General features: G+C 38.7%; 1 long non-coding RNA gene across 3 annotated transcripts; it reads left to right on the forward strand.

The window, feature by feature from the left end:
- Positions 1-3,223: 3,223 nt before the first annotated feature.
- Positions 3,224-4,324, forward strand: LOC139686965 (uncharacterized). Of its 3 annotated transcripts, XR_011700577.1 has the most exons (4): positions 3,224-3,241; positions 3,343-3,785; positions 3,857-3,965; positions 4,054-4,324. It is a non-coding gene; the product is annotated as an uncharacterized lncRNA (long non-coding RNA). The 3 variants fall into 3 exon arrangements; XR_011700578.1 differs by lacking the exon at positions 3,224-3,241 and having other exon boundaries at positions 3,268-3,785; positions 3,836-3,965; XR_011700576.1 differs by lacking the exon at positions 3,224-3,241 and having other exon boundaries at positions 3,268-3,785.
- Positions 4,325-6,429: the final 2,105 nt, after the last annotated feature.

A 6,429-nucleotide genomic window follows, 5' to 3' on the forward strand; every position in this document is an offset into this window, starting at 1 on the left:
ACAAACCGAATTTTGAAATTTTCCGTGATAGACTTAGAAAAAGATATATATTTTTCTTCAGAATTTGGAATTATAAATATTTCCCTGTCATCATAGTTAAGCTCTCGTACGATGAAATGCCCATCATATGATGAGAGGTTATGAATAAAGATTGGAAGGAAATTCGGCATTTTATATTGAATGTTACAAAAATAGTGCGCAGGTCCTCTATACATTCCTGTCAAATGATCATGGTCTCTAACTTTATTCTCCTTCAATTCTTTACCACAAATGTGACATGCGTTTGCAGTTTCAAAATCTGAGTCTTCCTCTGGAGTGAGAGGATTCATTGGAATAATATTTTTGTAAAGTTTACAAACTTTTTCAGCCTCTTCTTTCATCCGTAAAATGAATACCCTAGCAGCATTGGGACCTCGGTACAGGTATGGGTCCTCGCATCCCTCAGGTCCCACTACGATGTAACTAAAGCTGAATGGGGTATGTCTCTGCATTAAATTAGTATAAGATGAGTAAGGATAAGGCTCGCAGGTAGTAATATTTTCCAGAAGACATTCAAAGTCAGCGTAAATGACAAAAGGTACCCGAAAAGAATAATTTAAGTTTGTGAATTGTAAACTTTTATTGTCCTCGTCAGGTAGAATGATTTTACTCGGCTCGCCTGTACCTTTACATAGCTGTTGATGCTCTTCTAGCCTGTGCTTACTCTGGTAATGTGTGAGGCAGCGTTTGCAAGTGAATATTCTATTAGAATGCTTCGTAATTTGGGAGTGAATCAATTTATCAAAATTTCTAATCCAACAATAGTGAGCGGTTGTTTCGTTGCTAATGTAAAGGAGGTCGCGATGATCCTCGAGCTCATGATCTACAATTTTTAGTGGGTACACGAGGTTCTTATCTGTCACACCAAAAACGTTGATTGAAATATTATTGACACGTTCGAATTTTGGAATATCTTTCAGCTCCACCGGGTACGCGATGCAGTCCCAATTGTAACCCATATGGCATGCTCGTGTCTTATACTGGGAAACTCTTTGAGGATCCTTATCGATATTTTTGGCCCAAATGGCATACTTAAAGCAGTATTGATCATCATTTCTGATATTGATAACGGATTTAGTATTCCTAATTTTTATAGGCAGCTCAATGAATGTTGATCCTCGAAATGGCGTGTACTTGTTTATTCGCAGTTCTAAACCTAGCACATTTGATAAGGCCCATCCTGAACCTTTAGCTTGAAATTCGGACTTTTCTTTTAAAAGTTTAGAAAATGTCTCATTGATTACTTCCTCAATTTCATCTGCTAACAATAACCTGCGATTGTTGGTTTTGAAGGAAGCGTTCATTTCATCCCTCTCACCCTTTTTGAATTTGCAAATTAAAACAAGATTGAATTTAATGGCACTATTTTCCACTATTTGATCATTTATCTTTTCGATCAACTGAGTTTTGATGTTATTGAGAAATGAGATCACGTCCTGTTCACCATCTTCCACGGGAGTAATCCAAAGTGTTTTCAGTCTGGAACGAATAGCTGATTCAATTTCATTGAATCCTCTCCCTATTTGCTCGTTGATTTTAATCCGGTGCGCGTTGGTATTCTCATGAGGCATAGCCTCGTCAATGTCATAGAAGATTTCACAGTAAGTGCAAAATTTTCTTCCCTTTGCCTTATCCAGCGCATTTTTCATTCGATTATACGTCCCCATATCAGAAATGTTATCGTCATCAAACACTATTTTCATATATATGTCACTTAATGCCTGTTCTAATTCTTTCGAATTGTGATAGCTACCAGCATTGTAATTTTCTAGAATTTCTTGGATAGAGGGCATGATTAAAGGTTCTTTGAGCTGTTGCTGAAATAAAATAAAAAAATGATACGTATGAAAAAATACATTTTCATCTCATTACATTAAGTGCAGGATCTAGAGGTAGAAAAACCTCGTAACGAATATCATCTACTTCATCACCCCGTTCGAACAGAAACTCGTATTCTTCTGCAATAGTATATTGCTCAATATGATTAAACGTAGTGCGAGGTATTGAATCGGATAAATGGTACAAGATTATGTCAACTTTACTCTGCAAACAATGTCTAAATGAGATACCCGGTGATTGTCTCTTCTCCGTCTTAACGAATGCGCTTTGAACAATATATTTTGATAACTTTAATAATGATATTTTATATAGTGAATTTACGTTAGACATTGCTGTATATATATTACTACTTCTGATTAGTTAACAAACTATGCAATCCTATTGATAAAATCAATTATATATGAATTTCTTTTAGGTATTGCATATACCCTAAGAAATTAATGCGATTATTAATGATATGTACTTACTCCTGACGTCAATGAATACAGCTGATGATTCGGGAGGTGAAATCGGTCCGTAATAGCTCTCTAAGCTGCTCTGGAGGAAATGGAAACTTAACTCTCAGAAGTGGAGTTTTATAGAAATAAAAGCTAATTCCCTCAGCGGAACACCCGTGCAAGAAGGCCACCTAGTTAGAATCAAGTAATGTCATCATCTGTGCATGTGCTGGTCTGGATGTGGATGGAATTAACTAGTTCAACCATTTGAATTATCCACCGACGCAACCTAAGCATGTGCCAAGGTTTGCGGAGTTGGCAGCTTCTACTGAAAAAATGCAATGCTCAATGCCGAACATCCGCGCAAGAAGGTTACCTAGTTGAAATCAAGTAATTTCATCATCTACGCATGTGCTTGGATGGAATTGACTAGTTCAGGTATTTCCTTTCAATTATCCTTCGACGCAACCTGAGCATGTGCCAAGGTCTTTGGAGTTGGCAGCTTCTACTGAAAAAATGCAATGCTCAATGCCGAACATCCGAGGACATGCAAGGAGTTGTTATTGAAAGAGATTAAGGAGGATGAGGAATCTCTCAAGGATGTTGGGATATGTTCAACGAGTGAGGTCAGCGGAGTGAAAAAAAACCCACTCCACTATCCGATCTTGCTTAATGCAACCTCCTCCTCTAACTTCCTAGTTTTAGCACGTAGCATGATGCTCTACAGAAGCGTTCCTGTATATAAACCCTCAGCTTTGAGTCTCCATCATTCAACACCTGGCAGAGATCTACTACCGTCGCTATTATCCGCTCTCCTCTGATCATCGCCGCTCATTGCCGAATTGCCGAATTGCACCATATTCCAGTCTTGTCACCACTCCTGCACCAAAAATCATAATCATGGAGGCTACTACTTCTGCTTCTGGGTAATTATGACTTAGAGATAATTAACATTATTTTAAATGTTATTTGAATATGGTTGAGGAGGGGTCTTAAATATATATATTTATCATATTAAAATTTTCAGAATTTCCATCATCATTAGGAAACTACACCCGTTTGCAAGTACCCCTATGCCATGCTATGAATGCCCTGCTGGATATGATATTAGTGCTGTCCAGTGGGATATAATTCCTAAGCGGGGGCGGGCTTTAATACCTTGCGGATTCTCCCTTGAAATCCCCAAAGGATTTTACGGGAGACTCGCATCCCGCTCTAGTCTTTCGCTGAGGTATGGGATAGAAGTTGGGGCGGGTGTAATTGATCCTGATTATAGGGGGGAAATTAAGGTTCTCCTCTATAACCATAGTGATGAGGATTTTTTGGTGAGAAGAGGAGCTAGAATATGTCAAATCATCCTTGAAAGAATCGCTACAGATGTTTCATTTGTAGTGTCTGATGACGTTACCTCTAATAGTAACCGAGGACAGGGTGGTTTTGGCAGTTCTAATCACCCTCCAGTTAATTGATGTGAGTAACGATTAATATATATATAAACATATGATTTATTGTATACAAAGTTTTCGTTTTTACCTTTGTAGGATGGAGTCCACCCCCTCAACCACGACGCTTAACAGCACCCCCACTGTCAGCGTCACCACCTCCACCTCAACGTCACCCGAAGCGTTGACCTCTTCATCAACTTCTGTGGTAGCTTTTTTAACTGGTTATATCAAATTTTAATAATGCTCGAAGTGTAATTAATATCTACTGACGGAACCTATTTTTATTCTGGCAGGCTAGCATCCGGGAAAGATTCTTTCGGTTGCAGGAGGAGGGGTCATTTCTGAAGAAGGAGGATTTGGAGGAGGAAACCCGCTACCGGGTGGAGAAGGTGGAGATGATGACCACCCGATTCGGGGAGGGGGTGGTGGCGACAATCTTTTTTCGGGGGAGGGAGAAGAAACTTTTTCTCCCCCGAATGTTTACAATGACGGTGGGGGAGGTTATGATTTATAATTATAGCCAAGAAAAGTTTTTTATATGTAAAAAAAATAATCAAATAAAAATTATTTGAAACAAAATGTTCGTTTTAATATACTACCTTGATCAAAAAGTTCCCGGAATAACCACCGTGTGGCGCTCCCATCGTTCCGATTTGAGTTCTGTTTTTTTTGTTAAATTGGTACATCTGTTGTTGATATTCCCTTTAAATCTTAGTGTCATAACTTGACATTTTCAAAAGTTACGTAGCCAAGAGTACATCTATCTCTGTGTGTGTTGGCGATTTTTTACAATTTCAGAAATGGATTTAAATTTGCAACAACGAACTTGTATGAAATTTTGCGTAAAAAACGGATTTAGTGGCGCACGGACGTTGGAAATGTTGGAAAAGTGTTTCGGCAACGATTCTCTAAAAAAAACGGTCGTTTACCAGTGGCACGAGCGGTTCAGAAGTGGTCGTGAGTCAATCGAAGATGATGAACGCAGTGGCAGACCATCGACATCGAAAGTCGGTGAAAAAATTGATAAAGTAAAAGAAATGTTGGTCAATAACCGCAAATTAACCATCAGAGAAATAGCGGAGGACTTGAACATTGCCTATGGATCCGCCCAAGACATTGTGGTTAATGATTTGGGTTTCCGTCGTGTAGCAGCAAAGTTGGTGCCAAAAGACCTCAATTTCATGCAAAAAAGAGACCGTGTTGACGTCGCAAAAGACATGATTTGCGAGGCTGAATCCGATCCCACATTCATCAAAAGGATCATTACTGGAGACGAGACGTGGGTTTATGAGTACGACACGCAATCCAGACATCAGGCAAGTGAATGGCGTTCACCAAATGAGCCGAGACCAAAAAAACCACGTCGTTTTCAGTCAAAAAAGAAGGCAATGCTGACGGTTTTTCATGGATTACAACGGTGTAGTGCATCATGAATTTTTGCCAGAAGGCCAGACAGTAAACAAAGAGTATTATTTGGGAGTTATGAGACGTTTGCGTGAAGCAATTCGCCGAGAGAGACCAGAAATGTGGGCAGAAAACTCGTGGATTTTGCACCATGATAACGCACCGTCGCACAGTGCTATCATTATTCGTAATTTTTTGACGAAAAATGCAACAAATACCATCCAACAGCCACCGAATTCACCTGATTTGGCTCCCTGTGACTTCTTTCTGTTCAATCGAGTTAAAAAACCATTACGGGGAACGCGTTTTAGCAGCCGATAGGAAGTAATGGAAAAATCGCAGGAAGCACTGATGGACATACCGAAAACCGAATATAAAAAATGTTTCGAGGATTGGATCAAGCGCTGGCATAAGTGTGTTGCAGTCGATGGGGATTACTTTGAAGGGGACAATATAGATTTAGATGAATAAACTTGTATTTTTAATTTTCTGAATAAATTCCGGGAAATTTTTGATCAAGGTAGTATATGAATTTCCACAATTTTGTATCCCTATTCCTTAGAGAAAACATTATATATTTGGTCCACCTATTTGGTATATCAAAGTTTTAGAAATTGGGAATGTTATACCCTTATGTCTGGTATCGTACAGAATTTTAAAAATGGTACCTCAATTAGGGATTTTTCCATACCCTTAGTTTTCCAAGGGTAAACACTTATAATTTTACGGGTAATTCAATGCGGAATAGATAACTAAATTTTCCCTGATAAACTTTCAAATTTAAACCATATTTTTATCTAGAGGGTTTTTTGTAAACGCCACCGCCTAATTCTTATCCTTTCTTTTAGGAATAGTGACCTACCTATTTGGTATATCAAACTTATAGAAATTGGGAATAGTAAACAATTATGCTCCGTATCATATAGCATTTTGAAAAGGGTACTTCAGTCGGAGATTTTACTATACCCTTATTACCCTAGGGTGAACCCTAATATTTTTACGATTAATTCAACGCGGAATCGGTAGCCAGGGTTTTTCTGATAAACATTCAAATTTAAATCATATTTTTATCTCTTCAAACAACGGAGTTATTGAGCATAATTCCCGAAAATTTCGGCTTTTTTGGCCATAGGGCCAAAACCACTGGTCCGATCGGTCTGAAAGTTCTGGAAAATACTCAGTACGATAGTACTGAGTACCCCCACGGTGCTCAACCCGCTAAGGGGTACATAGGGGGTGTCCTTTCGACAATGATATTCCCGTAC

Source organism: Hetaerina americana, unplaced genomic scaffold, assembly GCF_022747635.1.
Source record: "Hetaerina americana unplaced genomic scaffold, ioHetAmer1.1.p SCAF_158, whole genome shotgun sequence".
In the NCBI taxonomy this organism is placed as follows: Eukaryota; Metazoa; Arthropoda; class Insecta; order Odonata; family Calopterygidae; genus Hetaerina; species Hetaerina americana.